The following is a 21,271-nucleotide window of genomic DNA, read 5'->3' as shown; positions in this document are numbered from 1 at the left end:
TAATGAACGAAGCGATTACTAGCGATTACTGATTTTACAGTGAAATTTACTGATTTTACAGTGAATTTTATTTTAACTGACCATAATCAGTGAGATATAAGATAAAATAACAAAAAAGTGAAATCTTATTTTACTGTTTAAATTAGTGATATTTTCATTGATTCATCTTTAGAGAGAACGATTTGTCGAAATATAAAGGCGGAATATTGGATCGCCGCAATTCCGGAAATACGCTAAATAATGGATTTTTATTAAATCGATGAGAACTCTGCTTCGTCGAATGAAAATATCGTAATCTCGAAGGTAAATTCGAAGGTAAATTCCGGAAAGGTTCACCGGTAGACTACTAAGTGTATGATTTTCTTTATGTAGCACGTTCTTATCTCGACGGAGTTGCGGGACGGAGATTTCGCACGTTTCGCCGCTAAATTTCATATTATGTCGAAACTCGCGAGGAATAAAATCTAACCGTTGCCCGAATCGCGAATGGTCGTCACGTTGTCGGAGCGATACCTTCCAATTGTACTATCGAAATAAATTTGCCAGATATGCAGGCGCGACTTTGGCGAAGGCGCTAAGTCTCCCTAGCAAAGTGTCGATGAATGGCGATGTCAATGAATGCGAGCAGGTTGGGAGAGAGACGGGGACCGAAAAAAAATCGCAAAGACCTGTATCACGCTTCGAAAGATTAAAAGAGGATTTTTCCTGGGAGGGGACAATTGTATTTTCCGCAACTTCGTACGCTTTTCGCCTTTTATTCAGGGAAGCGCACCGTCGTTACTTCTGTTTCTTGTAGCGAGCAGTAAGGGAAAAGTGATTGTTGCCGACAATCGTTGTGCAATCATGGGACATCAAAGCGCCTCCATCGATGTGTTGACCGATGGAACCGAGTAACGGTTCGTTAACTATTGCGCGCGCACGTTTATTGCAAATTTTCAGCTCGTTCTCCGCCGAGTTCCTCTTCGCGGTCGACCCTCGATAAAGGATCGATGTCGTCGTTATGGACCACGAGTCTCGCGATAAAAACAAAACGAGCGATTAAATTGACTTGTAAGCGGTTTTGTTTTTTTAGAAAACAGCCTGCTCTCATTATTTAACAAATAATTTTATATCAAAGAAAAGAGAGAGAGAGAAGCAATAATGATTTGATATAAAATTTCTACGGGTCTGTTTGTCTGTTTATTTGAAGGAGAATCGTTCCATTCTTGATTAAAAGCGCGCATTATTCAAAATCAATCGATGATAAATTGGAGCTTTCGAGCTCGGAGGAATTTTGTTTCGCTTATTGTTTCAAAGAGCGGGTTTTAATCTAGAGAAACCGCGTTTAAATACGGCTATTGGGAGGGAGCACGTCCCGGGGCCAGAGAAGCCAGCAGGAACTTTTAACGTAATAAAGGGACGTCCGTCTTGTCTCGGTTCGTCGCGAAATGAAATTGCATTCTTGCCAAATGGCGAGAATATAAGAAGCCTTTAACTCAGTGCGAATGCTTAAACTTTGTTTTAATATGATAGTTTACAACGTGACTCTATTATTTAGCGTTACGCACACATGCTTTCCTCAAGTCATTCCGGATAGGAAAGGACAAAAAGGAAAATAAAATATTGTTCCAATATTGAGGACTCAAAACACATCCCACAAATGAATATCTAGATGATATGGATGTAAAAAGCGACTTTTTGTAGACGTGTGTAAAGGAAAGTCCGATATAAATTTTCTGATTGGATTGCTTTATCGGATTTTTCGTAAAAGCGTATGATATCACACAGCGCGGTTCACAGTAAAATATATTTAGATCACAGAGTGTTTGCGCGGGCAAAGAGATAGATCGAATGAGGGAAGTTTGAAATTCGCTACGGGAACCCGAGAAAAGTGGACCATGCAGATTTTTCAGCGGATCTCAGATTGGGAAGATTGGGAGAAACTTTTCATTCGCTCGGAGATACGAGGAAACGCGTTTCCTCGTCAGAGCTCGCCCGGACTCGCATCGTACAAGTGGATATCACTCAACTTTCCGGCTTGATAAACTACTATTTAACTTCGTGTCTTTCGTCACGCTTTCAAAAGTACGACGAGAGGAAAGTAACACGACGAGACTAATAAACGAAAGTCGTATTTCGTAATCCCGACTTCTCTCACCATCGACCTGGGACTCGCTATTTTAATGATTAATCAAAACTCTTTTTTTTTTATCGATTGAATCGTGAATGACGCGTCCATTATGAGCTTCTCGCGCCAATTTTCGCGTCGATCGAAATAACAAATTGCTCAATTCCTTAGGCTGCGTTGGCTTCAAGGCTTCGGGAATTTCTCCGGATTAAAAGTTTCCCTTAACGCGAACTTTCGCGACTGTATCATGAATTAAATATGATTCATGGGGCACAGTCAACGTATTAGAAACTTTCTTCTTTACCCGGATGAGACAGAGATCGGATGGAAAAGTCTTTCCGCGAACTATCCTAAATCACTAAAGGTTAAACTTCACCTCGGATGCCACAGACAAATTTTCCCACTTGAACCCCTAGTAAATATACTTTAATTTAATGCTTTTATCTTTCGAACGCATAATTATTAATCTTCAGATATATATTAGTTGGCAATTTATTAAGAGATGCGATAAAATAATCTGCTGAAAAATTCGCTAGTCTGCGGTAGATTAGATTATCTTTTTCTTATTCTCGAATCGCACATTAATTTATTAATTTCGACTTGGAAATAAAATAGAAAATACCTTCTGACGGAAACTTTGCTTACAAACTCTTTGCATAAATTAATTTATGCGATTAAATGGTAGCAAAAATGTTATCTTTCGCATCATATATTTTTAATAATGAAATTTAACAATCAAATGTAAAAGATGCATTTATTATTCGGAAAGAATTTAAGTGCCCCGAGGGTTAACGCATATTACCTCAGTTTCGCCTCATTTTTATATTCCGACTTTAATCCTTTTTTCGAATTCCATGGCAGAGAGGAGACATTTTTCCGATTACAACCCCGGGCATTAACCATTGTTTTCCGTTCCCAACGAGAGCCCGGCCTCTCCCTTCCATCCGTGCTCTCCTCATTTGCGTAATGCCCCTTGTTCTCGCTCATTTTCGCGATGCACGAGCGTTTTCATCCCTCTTTCCGCTCCTTCGGCAACGAGGCCCGTTTCTTGATGCTTTTCGTTGCTCTAACCATTACCCTTCTTTGCCAGAATTAATGCACGTCGAAAAATGCTCGACGAAAATTGTGAACAAAGTAGATTCCGCAAAAAATTGTACAATATTATTATTTATTAATTTCATATTATTTAATATAATTACGAGATATTTATCATTTCCTGGTAAAGAACCGATAAGATTCTCTCTCTCTCAAAGACTTCTCAACGGATTAACTTGCAGTTTAGTCGAATGCCGTATTTCTCGTGCCAACATGAGAAAAGATTTATCCATCCACGTGTGACCGGGATTTGTCGAAATACGGCCTTTTTCCTAGCGATGAGAAACGATAAAACCCAGCACGCCTGGTGAGCTACGCCCCCGCGAGTCGCTCTCTTTCTCTCTCTCTCGTCGGGGATAAAAGAGCCGTGCATTATTCAACGGACGTGCGTTTAGCGAAGCATGTTAAACCGATCCATCCCGTCGCGGACGCGTCGCATTTTACGCCCGGGGGATGCTTTTCGCGAGCACTCGCGGCCCTCGAGCCATCGTGTTTACAAACTGCACGACATAATGCGAACCACGACAAGCTAACGTACAAGGTAGTCCAATGGAGCTGTTCCTGGGGAACACACACTTCCCCTAATATTTACTTTCTAAACGCGGAGAGAGATTCCGTTGCGACATTAATGATTCAGCTCGTCCATCCGAGTGTATGTATTTCGCCAGAGTCAGTGTAAATTTCACTGTAAAAGCAGTTGCAGACAGTACAATAATTCCATTTTTTACATTAAAAACGAACCCGATATTCGGAGAATCCTGTAGGGATTTGAAATACGACAAAGCGGAATAGTTTGGAAAAAGGTTTAAAATTACAAAATGTTTACGCGACGCAATATACCGCGTTTTATGCGCTACTTCCTGAGGGAACCGTTCCGTTAATTTCCACCTAAAATAATGGCGCTCTCGCGCTTTGTTTCGTAGTTTACAATGCCTCTTTGCAGCTCGCGTCAACGTTTTCCCAACGTGTGCCACCACGTGCGTCCTTCTTTTCGAAAAGATCTCCCGCGAGATGCATCGTGAAAGTTACTTCCCATATAAAAGTCAAAACTCCGACACGTGCAGCTATTGTAGAAGTTATATTAAGAGATCATTTATTATAAAGTTATATTAAGGAATATTAGATTATTAATATATAGGATTATATTAAGGAATATTAGATTATTAATATATAGGATTATATTAAGGAATATTAGATTATTAATATATATCCTCCAAAAATGGAAATAAAAATTAGGTTTTTATTTTTTAGGTTTTTATTATAATTTTGTTTTTGTTCCAATTTTCCCAACATTTACTCTAATTTTATTTTTATTTTAAAATTTAACTTCGTAATTCGAAACCTATGCTATTCGTCATCGTGCTGTGCACGATAACGTATTTTATTTTTTTTCTTGAAAACTACTAATTTTATGAAAAAAAATGAAAGAAATAAAAAAGTTTCTAAATAAATCAAACTTTTTAATGCATATTTTTAGATGATCATATTCCGGCCCATTAAAAAGTTCTAATAAAAAATTGAATAGGGGTTGCTAGTTTCATCCCCTTATAATAATACAGGAGGCTAAAAAAATATTAATAAATAACCTTTTTACTAGTAGAAAATATCCATCTAATTTCATTTCTTTAACTTGTTCCAAATTTGAAAAAAAAATAAATAAATAAAAACCTAATTTTTACCCCCATTTTTGGAGGAGTGTAACTCCACAAGGAGGGATGTAGGAGTATATGTTTATATGAAAAATCCCCCTTAATTTTCGACAAAATATCATCTAACATTTTTCGAACTTATTAAGAAACATCCTATATAATATTAGGTTATTAATATATAATATTAGATTATTATTAAATATATAAGGTGTATACGGAAAATGAAACGCGTAGCATAATCTCGTATCCCATTTCGGAGTAATTTATCCTTTTATATTATTCTAGAATATATAAATGATTTTCTAATTTTATATATATCATAGAATTATTAATTTTCGTATTAATGACATTTTCAATAAAGTTGATTTAATAGCACATTGGATGGAGGGATAAATTAAAGATTTCGCGAAGACATATGCACAGCCGCAAGTTCAATCGTTTCTTAAGATACGCGATTGTTAGAGAAACGAGGATATATTCCTCGTAATACTTCCGCCTTTACGTTGTTCGTGGATGACGATAGCATGCACGAGCTATTATTACAAAGGATCCTTATAGGAAACAAGCTCTTTGCTAAACTGTTCGACCCCTCGCAGCCCTCGAGCGACGCTAATGAAATACCTTACGAATGCCAGAAATTTCAGGGAGCATCGAGTGCCTTAATTAAAAGCGGTATTTAATGCAAAAATATCACGTTGCTCCTACAATTGTAACGGTCGTAATCGCGTAATTAGCAATTAACAACGGACGACCGGATGGAGAATTGTTTCTCGCGAAACGATACGGAATAATCGTAATGCGGTAATGTATTTTAAGCAGCGAGGGAGGAGCACTTGCGGGAATGACAAAGGAATGTAAAATATAACGCAGCAATCTACCGAAATAGAGATGTTGAATGCAAATCTGATAGTTGTCTGGCATCCTCCGCGGCATGGAACTGTGGAATAAAATATATAGACAGAAAGGGAAATCGAATGCACGACAGGCTAATGCATTCGGACGTAGTCGCGAGACAGGGTGGCGCTTTTCAAAGCACCCTACCTCGACTCGACGCGCGAGAAGGACCTTTTTTCATTTTTTTAAAATTTTTATCCCCCCTTCATTCTTCCTTCCGCAATCGCGATTGACATTTTTGTTCTATTCCGTTTTACTTCCAGCCGTGAATTTCAGAACACCTCCCCAGGGGCCCCTAAAAATGAATTTCGCGTAGCGCAACGTTGGTAGTGCATCGACCTCCGACGATCGATATCCGCCGGCAGCTCGAAAAGCGGGGAGAGGGATGAGAAGGGGCACCCGTGAGATTTCAATTTTTATCTTCGTCCCATAAAAATTGTTTATTCGTCTTCCGCGCGTCCCGCGTGGACCGTTTGTCGCCGGCGAGCGAATTTTTTTCGCCCGCATCCACCCGGACCTCCCAATTGCACTGGCTGATTTGCGTCATATACCGTATTTCTCCGAAACGTCTCGCGATGCATATATCATGCGTGAATTTATTATTGTCGTCCGATAATGAAATCTTGCGTACAATAAAGGCGATTAGCGATTTCTGATATCATTATTTTTCCGGTTCCTCTTTCCTGATGCTAATCGGAGAGATCAACGAGCATCATCGTGATGCTTTAAATTCGAGAAAGGAGAGATTGATCAAATTTATCGTTGCCTGAGAAACTAAATTTATTCAGTGTCGAATGTTAAAAACCTGCGACTCGAAATTATAAAATACTGGTCTGTTATAAGTCTACAAATAAAAGTGATTCTCGATCAATGAACTTATAAATAATGGATGAATCATTAATGCGATTGTGAGGAGAATGTATCTTCCTGAAACATCTTCAGTTCCTTGACATGCAATTAAAGTAAATCCTTTTTTAACAGGACGTTTCATATTCTTCGAATCTTTCGCGGTTTGTCTCGATATCTTTCCGGCAAGGAAACAATGCTTTTGACTATAATACCACTCGGCGACGAACCCTGTCCTTTCCATCGGCCGGAACATCTCGTCGATTTTTATCGAGGCCTCGGTGTCGGCGGTATTGAATTTGCGGTCGAGCGAGATGGCTCTTCCGGGTCGAAGGTAGATTCACCGAGCATTATGGAAATAAAACAACAAAGAGAGAGAGAGAGAGAAAGAGGGAGAGAGAGAGAGAACGTTTTCGAAAGCAAGACGAATAGCTATTACCAGCAAAGTTTTCACAATTTTCATTCCGAGAAATCAGTAGCCATTTTGCAAATTTAAAACAAATTTCGTTAACATTTCATGATGACTCGATTATTTTCCCAGTCTTGGTCAAATATTTATATATATGGTGTTTACACAGTTAAAGATTAAAAAGTCTCTAATTTTAAGAGAAATTTTTCTACTTATGTCAAGTGTCATTTAAGTAATCCACAAATTAGAAAGCGTTTTTGAAAGCAAAACGAATTAATTTCCATTTCAAGAAGTCGGTGATAAAGCAAATTTCGTTAATATCTCGTGATTGGTTATTTCATTATTTTCTCGATTCTGACCGAGTATTCATATATACGATATACGTTTGCACAGTTAAGGAAGATTTAAAAATCCCTAATTTGAAGAGAGAAATTTATATGTCAAATATCATTTAAATAATTCGCAAATTAGAGAGCGTTTTCGAAAGCAAGATTAATTAATTTTCAACATTTTGTGGCCATTTCGTAGATAAAGCCAATTTTGTTAATATCATACAAATTGAACTCGATTATTTTCCCGATTTTAGTCGAATATTTATGCGATATTTATAATTAAAAATTAAAAAATCCCCAATTTGAGGAGAGAAATTTACATGTCGAGTGTCATTTAAATTTAAATAATTTACAAATGAGAGATAAACCCTGACAGAGAGATATACATATCTGTCAGCGCGCTCCGTAACTGCCATTAATTCCACGCAAGACTTTACGCAAAATATTTCGACTCCTCTATTAAAATGTCAAAGTCAAGCGTCGTGCCTACGGTCGTTCAAAAAAAAGAAGAATGACGTATAATCGGGCGTTCTCTCTCGCGCGGCGATTGTGCAGCGACGAAGGATATCCGAAAGGTATATGTGTGTACACAGGACCTTTCTCGCGCAGCTCCCGCTCATATTTCAGAATCCCTTTCTACCGTTGCACCCTGAAAGAGGTCGCCCACCCTCGCCGCGCGAAAACGAGGACAAAGAGCCATTTTGCCGTAATGCGATATGTCACGTTGCCGTACGAAGGCCGTTTCTGTGTAGCTGATTTAATCTCGCGTGAAGATTCCTCCGCCGTCGTTCGCCTTGATGAGCGACGCGTAAAAACGGCAAGATGAATTTCTCGTCGGAAACCTTTCGCGGCCCTCGTGACTCGTACGGAAAGAAATTGATTGAAGAGGATAAAGAATTCTCCGAGAGAGCTCATATAATTTTTTTTTTTTTTTTCCAAACTTCTCTCATTCCCCGAAAAACGCTCGAAACATCTCAATATTCCCAGCGTTTAATTTGAAAGCAGGTAGCAAAAGTCGATCAAAGTTTGATCAACGTGCGCTCAAACGTAGCCTCGTTATTTTTCCAAAAGCGAATATTTTTCGCGAGTGCTCTCAGAAGCTGTCTATCGATGTGATTGCGAGATTTATCGATCATATCTGTCGCATTAATCAAACCGTACAATGTCGGTATTCGCGCATGGAAAGCCCCTGTAAAATCATACCTCGCGCCGGATCCAACTCGCTCGAATAACCGATTTCATTAATCTTCTTACGCCGATGCGATGCCTTTCATCTCCGTTGAATGTTACCACGTCGATTCCTACATTTACGTCGTTACATGCCGTACAAAAGCCTCCCCAACGTACGCAAATCTCTCAACGACAATCTAATCAATTTTGTCCAGGCGCGTTATCGGATTATTTAATATTAAATCTCTATCGGGATAAAGTCAGTATGAAATGTTCAATCGACGTCGGGCGATCTTTGTCGATCAATAAATACGTTAAGACCCAAGAACATCGGAAGTGAAATTCACGTGCACAAGCACCCACGTCCACACTCTGCGACGGAATGAACGATTCTCTGGCGCTGGAGCCATGGATATGAAATATGGTTCGTAGTAATATATACGTCCGAGATACGCGTACCAGAGATACTCGGAGTAGACGAAGCACACGATGCATTATTACCATTGCTTGACATTTGTCTTCGTCAGGACGGTTTTTCAGTTTCGCTATTACTAGCAACGAATGAAACGAGCTTCTCGCACAGATGCAATTCGAAGGTTTTTCTCATTTAATTGCGAGAACGTTATTCTCCGCCTCACCGTCTAATTACCGTATTAAAGGAACAATTAAGATTGAGCGAACATGATGTTTAAATACCTCGAATAATTTTTAGAAAAATTAGATATTTTTTTAAATAAGAAAATGTATACATATAATGAAAATTATTTTAATATAATTATATAATAGTGTCTAAAAAAAATTCTTTTGTATTTACAAATTTAAAAAGTGAAAAATAAAATGATTATTTTTAGAAGCGTTTCAATTAAGATTGCGCGAATATGATGTTTAAATATCTCGAATAATTTTTAGAAAAATTAGATATTTTTTTAAATAAGAAAATGTATATAATGAAAATTATTTTAATATAATTATATAATAGTGTTTAAAAAAAATTCTTTTGTATTTACAAATTTAAAAAGTGAAAAATAAAATGATTATTTTTAGAAGCGTTTCAATTAAGATTGCGCGAATATGATGTTTAAATATCTCGAATAATTTTTAGAAAAATTAGATATTTTTTTAAATAAGAAAATGTATATAATGAAAATTATTTTAATATAATTATATAATAGTGTTTAAAAAAAATTCTTTTGTATTTACAAATTTAAAAAGTGAAAAATAAAATGATTATTTTTAGAAGCGTTTCAATTAAGATTGCGCGAATATGATGTTTAAATATCTTGAATAATTCTTAGGAAAATTAGATCTTTTTTTAAATAAGAAAATATATATAATGAAAATTATTTTAATGTAATAATATGATAGTGTTTAAAAAAAATTCTTTTGCATTTACCAATTTAAAAAGTGAAAAATAAAATAATTATTTTCAGAAGCGTTTCAATTAAGATTGCGCGAATATGATGTTTAAATATCTTGAATAATTTTTAGGAAAATTAGATATTTTTTAAATAAAAAAATATATATAATAAAAATTATTTTAATATGATAATATGGTAATGTTAAAAAAAATTCTTTTGCATTTGCAAATTTAAAAAATGAAAAATAAAATGATTATTTTTAGAAGCATTTCTCTTTCAAGAAATACATTTATACAATGATGGGAAAAACAAACGCATTAAAAAATAAAGAAACTTATTATCATGGAAAAACAGTATAATTGCACTTTGTAATTGCATGCATAAATGTGCAATAATATGGAATGATGAAGCTTACACTATTTTATTTTGCCTTTACTTTTTTATTCACTATTTCTTTTATCGTTTTCGAAATATAATTTGTTTCAATTTCGCAAAAGAGAGGCTGTACATAAACACAAATTCTACAAATATATACTAAAACTACATTTTCATTTTAAATGATGACTGCGAAATTATTCGGTACGGATACCTTTTTTGCGACTTTTCGTTTCGGAGACGTTATGCCTTTTGCCAAGAACTGACAGATCGATTCGAGGGTTGATTCCGAGACATCATGGGGTTAGTGTATGTGTTCACAGGCCATTAATCCCAGCGAGCACGTCCTATTATATTGTACCGCGGGGATGCTCCTCGAAGGACAAGGATAGCACACGATCGAACGCATCCATCCGACTCTTCCTGGAAGAAGCTTAAGGGTGCTTTCGATCGACTTTGGGAGCCGATAATACGTAAGTAGTTACGCGTGGTTGGCGGCTCGAAGAAGCAGGAGGATATCGGAAAACAGGGAAAGATTCTTGAATCTCGATGTACAGCTTGCATTATGCAGATACTATATTAAACTATAGCTTTCAGGTGGAGATATATTTTCTGGTATTTCTTCAGAAAATATAAATAAATATATTTTGACAAATATATTCTCAAACAAAGATAAAAAATAATTTCTATATATATATTTGAATTTAAATACATGATTTTATTGCATATTAACTTTTGCAATTTTTATTGCAAACTAATTTTTAAAATTAAAGAACACCTAGTGTGGAAAATTTATATAGGCGAAATTGTGAGATTTTATAAAATTTTTCTGTTGAATTCTGTGTCATCAAATCGTGTCAAAAGGAGTTTGTGAAAATAACAATAATATCAGGAAGTGCATTTTCACCGCGCACTTGAATGGACCGGAAATTCTCTCGAAAATCGAGAAATCCGCAGAATATTCCTTGGAAATTTCATGAAAAATTCGAAAAAGCATTAATCATTAAAATATAATAACGTTAATTATTGCTAGTTATAAAAAATTGAAGTATATTATTACTTTAACATTATTACGCACGAAATGTGAACGAATACATTTTATAATAAATATGATAAGTATTGCCTCTCTAACTCGATCACTTCGAAATTCTTTCGTAATTTGAATATCAAGTTTGTATTTTTTTCTGAGCGTATTTTCCTGGTGTACGATTTAAAAGAGCTAAATGCAAAATTGCTGGATATCGGAAATACTGAATGCTTCATTTCCGTTTGCGTGACGGAGAAGGAAGGAAAAAAGGAGATGAAATGCTGACGGTTCTTTTTTTTCCGCATCTGCACTTTCTTCACCTCTTTGATCGAGAGTTTAAGCTCGTTCTTTTTTCGAATCGAATAACGAATCGAACGATTTCGTCATTGAAAAACACTACTTAAGTCCTGGGATTCCAAGGCACCTCTTTCATGACTAAAATTAAATTTTCGCCTATCGCAATGCGTCTCTACGCACATTAAACATCATTTTTAGCGTTATTTTAAGCCTCCACATTGCCTTTTAATCCAAGCCTTGTTGTAATTCGCGACAACTTATAGCAGTTAAGCATGTAATGAGACACAGTCGCGTTTTGCGAAGGCAGAGACTCGTTTGAGCGGAACGCGATGCACGCACACGCAGTTTAAGCGCGAAATTCCCGACTTTAATTACGCATCGCGTGCAGTTTCCGGCAGCAAGCTGCGAACTCCGCGACCGCAAACGACATCACATTGACTCGCGTGTCTCTCTCTCTCTCTCTCTGTACGTGATTATTTCGCGAAATATAAGCGTAAAAATATTCGCGTATTCCAAAAGGAAGAGCGAAGATTGTCCTCCATCGTTTCCCTTTTACAAGTCCCCTTCTCTCGGATAAAAAGGCACGAGTCCGAGTCTGATGGACGCGAATCGATATTTCCTATTCGATACCCGACGCAATACGCCGCTCGACGATCGTATTGCCGGAGATACGATGCAGTCGTGTGTCAACAGGAAGTGTCGTCTCTCAACAAACAGTCGGCCACACGAGAAACTCGACCGTGTTTCCGCAGCGAGAACAAAACTTCTCGTCGCTGCCGCGGCGAAATGAAGACCCGGAAGAGGTAACTTTCATACGAACCGCCGCTATTGCCGCAAGTCAGCCGAATCGAGAACGCAGGTCGAGCTCCGCGGAACGTAAAATAAAAAACTTTGATCTCGCTCACAAAGGAAACGTTAACATTGCAGTTCTTTTGCGTATTCTTTTTGCCTTGCGCCTAAAGTAACGTAATAATAAAATTTTCCAGTATATATTTTTCTTCGCACGAAGAAGCGACGAGCAGGACCGATCCCGAGGCATTTTGAATAGGGAAACGAGAGCATAAAAATATCGAAGCGCTTACACGCAAGTCAGCCTGGATAACGGCTCGTTTGCGCGAAAAGTGGCTACCATTTCCGGACGAGATTACCTGTCCGGATAATCTGGAAAGAAAATGAAGCGAATTCTATCGGGTGCGCGAGGAATCGCCTCCGAAGAAGTCGCAGATCAAGAGATAAACTGACTGAAATTGGATTACAAAATAACGACGAAAGAGTCGAATCACATTTATTATCGATCTGATGGAGACTTTGGAAACATCTATCATGTATAATCGTAATCTGCACAATAGAATACTTAAAATTCAATTAATTCGCAATTAACCGTCTGAGTTAAAATCTCTCAGATTGAAATAAATTTTTGTCTTCAATTTATGACGATAAAAAATGCGCGAACGTAAATAATGAAACTTTTTTAAGTCATACGTCCTATATAAAATTTTCAAGGAAGAAGCAGATCACGAACAAATTGCATAAGTTTGTCACAATGTTTGTATACAAGTTATTATAACTGCAAATAAAGTGGGTAATTGGAATATTCTTCTCAAACAAGTATAATACGAGCGGAAATATAACATTAGTGAAAAGCTTTGGGAAACTGCTTTTAAATGAGCAGCTGTCGTCTCGTTGGAAACTCGGAGAAAATAAAAAATACGGATTAACTCGTTGATTTTTTACATCCATCGCAGCATAACGATCTCTCCTCCTACGCCTATGCATTTTACGTAAAGCCGAGCTTTTTCACTGGAAGCCGGTGTAGTCAAACCGGAGAAAACGCCTCGCATTTACGCTCTTTTAAGCTTTCACAGGTCCGAAAGCCAGCCGAGGGGTCAAAGAACTCTAATGCGACTCGCATTAAGCGACGGACTAAAAGACGAGTCTACCTAGCATCTTTGCAATCTTGTTAAAGTTTTCGTTGCCGCCGACGTAAATGCAACTGCAAATTATACCAAGCGAGAAGCAAATTGTTTAGATCGAATTAATTCTTTTCTTTGATTTTCTTTTCTCAAATGTCAAGTAAAGCTGATTATATCCCTGAAAACAATGGCCGATTGCTCGGATGCAATATCAACGTCGTGGAACGACAACGTTCTCTTATAAGTCCCACGATGCACCGTATGCTGCAAGAAAGAGTCGCAGTTAGGTGCACGGCTGTCATCTTTTCCCCTCCACCGAGAACCTTTAAAAGGGCCGTCGGGCAGGATCCGTTTGTGCGTGCTGACGTTTGTGGAAATACCGACCTGGGCAGGTCCCCGCCAGCAGGTCATCCACCGTCTGTCGCTGGAACTCCTTTGTTGTGACGACTATGACTAGTCAAACTGGAAAAAAAGACATTCACCGGACCAGCAACGTTCCTCGGGCATAATAATTGCACCTTGTGCGAACAACCGACGATGATGAATGAAAAAAGCGGAGGAAGATGGGTGGACGGCATTTAAATGATGCTACGCGTCGTGCGTAGATCAGTCTGCTTTTCTCGCATTCTGGTATCCTCGCCCATTATTATTATTTTACGAAGTCGGACTTCCGAATCGGAAAAAAGCCTGGCAACGCGCAGCGATAGTTTTGCAGAAATCTGATTACGGTCTACGCTGGAAACCTTTTCCGGAGGAGATGTCAATGGGAGACTGCTAGACTTTTCACTGGCAAACGTATCTTCGCTTTCTATCGGTTCTTTGGTTTAGGATAACCAAGCGCGACTCTCGCGTATCTCATCGGGAATTTTACCCCTTTTGCGTTAGCAGGTCTCTTTGCGAGTCATGGATATCATCTCTTCTATCAGCAATTGAGATACGCGAAAGAAAATTTTGCGAGTTTCGCGGCAGCAGAGATAACGATTCTTCAACAAAGCATTAATGCTTGCGATAAAGTCGACTAATGAAGACATTAATAAAAGCTTAACGATCCCGTTGCTCCTGGTTAAATAAATTTAAAGCGCACTTTCGTGCATCATGAACATTATATGGTTCTTTTTCTTTTCTTTTTTTTCTTCAAGAACACTATTGACAATGAATCTTGAATAAGAGAGTTTATTTTTACGAGAAGAATTTTGTTTGTGACGCATTCAACATCGAATGCATTTTTTTTACGACCTCATCCAATGACAGCCGGAAAGAAAGAAACGCGAGCATTGTTTAGTCTGAAAACGGAGCATTTTGCAGCTGGTGCATTAATGACGACCTTGGCTCGCCAGCCGGCGAAGGTGAAGAATCAACCGAATCAGCTGTCGCACCTGTCAAAATTTGTAATTTAATTTCACCGTTCCAGTTCCATCCCATTGTTTTCGCTACGACAGCAAAATACCAAGCCGCGAAAGCATACATCAAATACATATGATTTATTTACGTGGCACGGGAATCATGTCAGGAATAAAATGAAAATTCGACAGCCGCTTTTCAAAGGCAAACATTACGTATTGGAAAAGAGGTAGTATCGCATGTAAACTCCACTTTGTTTCTAATATCTCATGAGAAAGCGCCCCTTCCATATAAACGCAACAATGCACGTCAAATTTCCATATGATGCGATATGTTGCTGCAAGCCCGAACTCGGATCGCATCGAATTCCGAGGATGAATCCCCGCAGGAGCGGGCGACGACTTTTCTGAGGGAGGATCGAGGAGGAGGGGAATCGTGGGAAGGGGGGAGGAAGCGGGGAGAGGAAGCGGGGGGAGAAACGCGAGAATTAATTTGCGGCCAGGACCGGGTACTCGCTCGCCTAACTCTCGGCCAACTATCGCGTGTGCTCTGCACGCGCGGGGTTCAATGTGGCACACAACTCGCAACTCCAGAGGCAGAGAGCCTACTCGTATTAACGCGCCAGGATAGAATTCGCTAACTGCGAATCGTTTCGTACATATCTCCGCGGTCCGTGGGGATCGATACGGTCGCCATGACGACAGAGGTTCCTCTCTCTCTCTCTCTCTCTCTCTCTCTTTCTCTGTCTCTCTTTTTCCCTCAGTAGGGATACAGATACAGGGATATATCTCAATACGAATGTACACTCTCTTTCTTTCTCTCCCGAACCCCTGCAATCGCCACTTTTCTACTTTGCTCCCTTTTCGCCTTGGAATCTTTGTCTTCTCTTCTCGCTCTAACTTATCCAACTCAATTTGCGCAATTCTGTTTTTTTTTATTTTTCTCGTTGATAGTAATTGTCGAGATTACAAGAGAGGGAGAGAGAGACGGAGGGAGGGTATGATGAGTCTTAGGAATGGCTTGAACGAAGGAAGCTACTCATGCATCGATTTTCTTGTGCAAGCCGATAAAGTCTAACGAGAATGGTGCATCGATTCGGAATATGTAATCTAAGCATTGATGGATATACGAGGATGTTTGTTATCTTCACAAAGCCGTTATCCAGCTTGCCACCGATAATGCTTGCACGATCTTATTAAGTTCGCGAGCCATAAAACCCGCAGGCGATATGTGTGCGTCGTGTACACGCGCATAATGTATTCAGATATGAGAGGTTGCCCGCTCTCTTTCATATTGTCCCGACTTAATTAACAGTTTTCCTATTAAATTAAATTCACGGGCTGCCGAAGCACGCGCGACGCTCGATCGTTAACAAGCGTCTATCCGATGTTCCAGCTACTTTGTGCGAAATTATATTCGAGAATTATTAATTGTATCGCGATATTTCAGAGTAATAGATGTCAATTGCATGAAGTATAATTGTGTAATATGAGGCAGAAATAAAATTCTTATTCCTCATTATGAGAGTTATTTTCCGTATTATAAATTCGAAATCTGATCGCGTGCCAATAATCGAGGAAAAGCTCATCTCGGCTATTTGTACTCGAACGATCGAACAGTGATGGAAATCCAGGGGACCGGGGAACGATGAGACCAGGCATCGCTCAATGAGCTTTGCTCCAAATGAGATCCAGTTCGTTTCCTCCACCTTCCGTCAAATCTAGCCAATTTATCGCGAATTTATTCCGGCGATGATAATGAGAGTTCTCCACCAGAGTTCAGCAAGTATACGTGAATGCATTAAGGAAGATTAATAATATTAATGAGTGGTGAAAAATAAATATGCGCAATGAAATACTCTACAATATTAAAATCTAAACTAAATTTATCGCATTAAATAAATAAATCAGTAAATTGAAGAAACATGTTTTGTCAATTCTGTTCAAAAAAACTTTCTCTCCCTCTTCAACTTTTATAAAAAGGCTCTTGTTTTATCTAAAAAAAAAAAAACAGAACACATGATTAATTAAATGATTAAATTTTCTCGAGCGAGTGCTTCTCTTTTCCGTCAATTTCCGCGAGACTTTCTTCAGTCTGCTAATTCAAATGCCAAAGAACATCTTTTTGTTCGTTAGTATAATGAGGTAAAAAAAAATACGCATCGCATTCTGCATGTCGCGAACTGAAAAATGACGAGACAATGGATTCGCGTTCATAATGATCGTTGCAAGTAGTAGAACGTATTGTTCGGACACGATCGAATTCCTTTTTAACTCGACCGAATGAGCCGTTTTCTCTTGATCTTACAATAATTCTTGCAAATGCTAGAGTTCTATGTAATTCGAATAAATAAATAAAAAAATGTAAATAAATAAATAAAAAAATATAATAATGATAAATAAAAAAAACGTACGAAAATTTTAGAGAAATCGGTTTATCATGATTCTAATAAAATTCAATATTGTTGCGATATATAAATTTAAAGTTAAAAATTTCAAATCTTTTTATAAAAGATTCTATGCATAAATTTTGCTCTTAATTTTGAGAAAGAAAAATCGCGAGTTAATTTATTTAGATCCAAATAAACTCGACAGAGTCGGTTAAAGTTTCATAACTCGAGGAAGTTATGACATTATTTATAGTAACGTTTTCATATTAGAATGTATATCGTGCCATTATGTATATCATATTACGTAGACGACTTTTGCTACGTTGCTTTCGACAGAAAATATGACGTATAATACGACCCCAAGGGCGCAAACGACGGAAGTAAAATGTAAATTTCCCACGTGTACACCGGAAAGATTTAAGAAACTGTTCCCGCTTTTGCCGTATAACGCGAGCAAGGCATCGCCATAATTGTACGATTCCTTGTTGTCCCTGCGACCATAACGTTTTCTCTAATAATTTATCTCGCCGTCATAGCCCACATGCTCGCCGTCCTTTTATTAAGCCGTAAATTAATTCTTTCAAATTCAACTCTCCCATCGCAGTCTTTACGTCGCAACCAGGCCCGACTAGGACCATAAAATTTAAATGCAGCGAGTAGGAAGTTGAGGCGCAGCTGCTCGAAAATGTAGGAGGCAATGACTCACGAGAAATCCGAATCGGTGGGAGGGAAACATTCGTAAATTAAAAGACTCGTCTCTTAAAAGAGAAACAGCGGGTGTCGAGTGAAATAATAAGTTAAAACGTCCTAATATCAAATTACAATAGGAAAAGTGTATTTTACTCAGACATCGTTTCACGATAATCTGTCACGTTGACATTTGGAAAATTAAAATTCAAACGCAATTTATGGGTTTTCGTGTGCTCTCATCAATTTGTTTTATTTCTCATAATTACGCGCCGCTTTTAATTGCCTTCAATTATCTCTATTATGTAGCGAATCGTATGTGACGAATGCTGACAGCGAGAACACACTGATCCGAATACATTGCGTGACTCATGCGTGAGAGGATTACACGAAGCACTTTTTTAGGAAGACACGGTGATTCAGAAAATTCCTTGGAATTCTATTCCATCCTCCGGCGAAGAATTACTTATGAATCAACGTAGTTGCAGCTCGTACAAATGGAAATTCCGAGCGTCATAGTTTTAGTTATAACGGCCCCGACTTCGTTCAGTTACCATAGTAGATATACCCTCGGTCAAAGTAGTTAATTTACAAGAGAAGAAAAAGGGAGCGTGTGTGTACGAATGCATTACATTACGTCTTGAATCTTTTTTCCCCGTAATAACTTATGGAATATGCATTGTGACAAAAAGAAAATAGAATATTTTAGAATGTGCATTGTATGTATGCGTGAAGGAAAGGAAATAGAATATTTTGGAATAATCGATTTTTTTGTATTTTCCTTTATACATTTTCTGCCGACAAATATCGACATGTTTTTTATAAATTGAATGATAAAATAAAATGCAATAAAATAATACGACACGCACAGGCTTTGCATCATGTGCACGGTTTTTCGAAAAAATATCCAAGTATCAAGACTATTCTCGTCTCTCAACCAAACTTACGACATCCCACCAACCTGTGTCAATACCAATTTTCTTGTTGCAACGTTCGCACAATCCTATATCCACATCATCGCTAGCACATCGTGAAAATATACCCTCGATCGACCCGCATGTTCGCGCCAGGCACGCTTTTCTTTTCCCCGTCGAACCTATTATATTTATTCGTTCGCTGTACAAAATACAAAAGGCGCGATCACGATTCCTGTCAAATATAAAATATTCAGAAATTGGAAATTCTTTGGGAAAGCCCGCAGAGCTCTATATCAAAAAATGAGTATCAATTTTATAGGTGTGATATAAATATTCATATAATATAAAAACACAGCAGCAACTTTTGTTCACGGTCATGGCGACAGATATTATTGCGATATAATACCCATCATGTTATAAAAAAAAAATGAGAGATTGATTTCCAATTGAATCTAACTGTTTTATCGAGTATGTCTCACAATATCGAAAGATGTTGCAATTTTCATGAAAATTAAAATCGAGTAAATTATAGAGATTAATGATAGATCTCGCCAAAAATGCTCGAAATATTTTGAAAAATAGAACCCTCTAAAAAAACCTTACAAAGGTAAAAAAAAATACGCCAAATACAAAAAAAATATTCTACCTTGTATGCAACAAAATGTTTAATAAAAAAAGTCCTTCAAAATAATTTACAGTAATTTTCCCTCACAAATCATTTTTCTAAAAATTAAAACCGACAAATAATTTTCCTAAAAAAATATTAAAAAATAAAATATCAAAACTAAATATGAAATCAATTAATTATTGATTTCATATTTAGTTTTGATATTTTATTTTTTAATATTTTTTTAGGAAAATTATTTGTTGAAGTTTTAATTTTTAGAAAAATGATTTGTGAGGGAAAATTACTGTAAATTATTTTTAAGGACTTTTTTTTATATTAAAAACATGTATTTTATTAAACATTACTATTAGCCAAATACTTAAGAGCAATTTATAAATTTGATATAATATTTGCCATGAAATATATATATCAATCTTACATTGTAGAAATATTATACATAAATTCTCCCTAAGAAATTAAAATTATTTATATTTATTTAGAGAAACTTGATTTTTAATTTAAAAAATAGAACGAGCGATTCATGGAGTCTCAGGACTTCTCGAATTGAACGAGTGATCGAATCGATCGCTGGCGACGCGACATTTCCCCGCTCGTTAAACGCATTTTATTATTTTTTTCCAGCGTCGACGAAACACCTGGACGGCCAGTGACCTCGTTGTCGCGAGATTAAAATTTATGCCAGAGCCTGCGTTGCCGTTCTCGAGCTGCACCTGCCGGCGTCGGCCGCACTATAATCTTATCGAACGACGTTGATCCGCTTCAACCCCCGGTCGTTGCCACCGTTATTGTAGTAGGTCGGAATGGATTTCGCCCTACGCATACTCGCGTGTAGTTTACACGGCATACAACATCCATTATGCAGGAGAATCTCCCATTTTAATCCTGGAAAAATATCTCCGGATCGATCATTTTAAGTCGTAATTTCACAATTTTTTTCTTTTAATTATTAACTTTAAATTCAAATCTTATGAGATTCAAATTGAATTTAATGGGAAACCTAACGAACAGACTTGGCTCAAAAATGTTCTCGATGATAAATTCTTGGATGAATTTGATGTCGTTCAGAAAAATTAAGATAAAAATGATATCGTGAGACTGATGGCAATTGTTTAAAGAAGACTATCGATCCTTGTCTCTGCGAGTGATTCTCATGAGTTGATCAAGTCGCAACTGATTCCATAGCCCGTTCAAGTTAACGCGTCGTCGCGTTAAACGTTACCGCGAGTATTTTTAGTGTATCGAGTCGGAGCGAACTAGACGAACAGGATGAACGCAAGACTGCTCTTAACGAGAAACGCGTTTCGTTCGAGATCCATCTCGTGTATCTTTTGTATTCCTACCCTTTCATTTTAGATATTCTTTTCAACTTTGTTACTCGTGCGTGTTAATTGATAAAAAGCTTCGGAGCAGAGAATATCTTGCATTTTTTTGTTACTCGTCCAATTTCAAGTCAATTTTTTCTTATTGAAAATTTGAAAGGAAACCCTTCATTTTTAATTGCTTATAACTCGAGATTTAATGATCGATATTATCGTCGAAGAAATTGGCTCGAGTATCCGCAGATCGAAAGATATACATGATTGATACGAGATATCTTGTAATTATCATTATCAACTATCATTAAATTCCAGTTAATAATAATTACATTACATCGTCATATGTTATTATGCATCGTCATACAAAATAAGTTAATGATTAATTAATTCGTCTATATTGATATAATAGTGTGTATGTGTGTGAAAAACTAGATTGAACAGGACTATCTAGGTAGATTAAATTTGCTTTCTTGTAAACGCCATCAACTCGTACATATATCCTTTAATGCCTGATGTTTTCT

At 37.3% G+C, this 21,271-nt stretch overlaps 1 protein-coding gene across 2 annotated transcripts in view; it reads right to left on the bottom strand.

Moving 5' to 3' along the window:
• The window catches only part of Dora (zinc finger SWIM domain-containing dorado), a 54,474-nt gene that overhangs the window by 16,273 nt on the left and 16,930 nt on the right, over positions 1-21,271 (bottom strand). Inside the window, exon 1 of one of the 2 annotated variants that reach the window (XM_083087698.1) lies at positions 10,450-10,721. The exons of the other annotated variant lie outside the window; for it this stretch is intronic. The gene's annotated coding sequence lies outside the window, so the exon portion shown is untranslated. Of the gene's footprint in view, positions 1-10,449; positions 10,722-21,271 lie in introns of those variants that run through there. 2 annotated transcript variants of the gene reach the window in all.

The sequence above is a fragment of the Camponotus vicinus genome, unplaced genomic scaffold, assembly GCF_025532165.1.
Source record: "Camponotus vicinus isolate PSW18456_S1 unplaced genomic scaffold, iyCamVici1.0 SCAF_13, whole genome shotgun sequence".
Taxonomy (NCBI): Eukaryota; Metazoa; Arthropoda; class Insecta; order Hymenoptera; family Formicidae; genus Camponotus; species Camponotus vicinus.
Note: the sequence above shows the minus strand (reverse complement) of the source record. Positions and strands in the feature narration are given on the sequence as shown.